Raw genomic sequence first — 1085 nt, forward strand, 5'->3', positions numbered from 1 at the left:
AGAGGAAGTCCGAATGCGGGCGGTTCCTCACTGCGTCGGGACTGCAACACTGACAGCGGCAGTAAGAGCGCGGTCCCGGTGTTATGGATTAACTGGTGGCAGCATCTGGGAGAGACAGATGTTTCTGTGGGCGTGGCTTTTTAGGACTCCTTTCCCGAACCAGGAAGTAAACAAGGCGATAAGATTAAAGAACTACAAATCTCTGCCAAAATACTATCCGATTCCGTAAGACAACCATTAAGATCTCGGGAACAACTAATAGACTTATATTGGTCTAATATGATATATTGTCCTTTTTTTAAAAAATAATAATTTGCAAAACTACCAAAATATGTAAAAATATAAAAACAGGGAATGCAAATATTGGCAGCTCATAATTTGCTGTGCCAAAATATGCATCCCCTGCTAACTGAGCCAAACAGTTAGGAAGGATTTCACTTTTCTGCATAATCATTCCTGTTCTCTGAGCTACTGCTATTGTTTCAACCAATAGGACGACATAGGGCCATCGACAGGGGTCTCCGGAAGGGGGCCGGGCACCTGCAACATTATAGGAACATACATAACAGGGTTTCTGCAGTTTTCACCGACTCAAATGTAAGACTTTTTAAGACATTCTTAAGAACATTATGAATGTTTATTTTTCTGTCATGACAGAAAAATAAAGAAAATGACATATTTAGCGACGCTCTTTACAGACTTAACCACATAGTGCCACGTTTTTTGGGACAGAATGCATCTGACCTCATAGGGGTCATAGTCTTCCAGACTACTGACAATAAATTTTAAAGCTAGCCAGGTTTGTACCCTTGCTTTGTAGCAAGAGCATATTAGCAGTTACTGGTAGCCACATCTGCATGCGACTCAAAACTTTTACCTGACAGAAAGGTTTTGACTATATAGAATATTGTAGATTAAATAGGTCTGCCACAAGAACATTTAAGATATGTGAATAAAGTATTTAAGGCCAATTATACTTTTAAAAGAATTTAAGATATTTTAGTCAAGTTTACCTGTAAAAGACTTTATTCCTTAAGGGATGTTTCCAGAATGCATGATGAAACAAAGCACAAAAACAAACAGGA

The sequence above is a fragment of the Poeciliopsis prolifica genome, unplaced genomic scaffold, assembly GCF_027474105.1.
Source record: "Poeciliopsis prolifica strain line A6 unplaced genomic scaffold, Auburn_PproV2 SCAFFOLD020, whole genome shotgun sequence".
Lineage (NCBI taxonomy): Eukaryota > Metazoa > Chordata > Actinopteri > Cyprinodontiformes > Poeciliidae > Poeciliopsis > Poeciliopsis prolifica.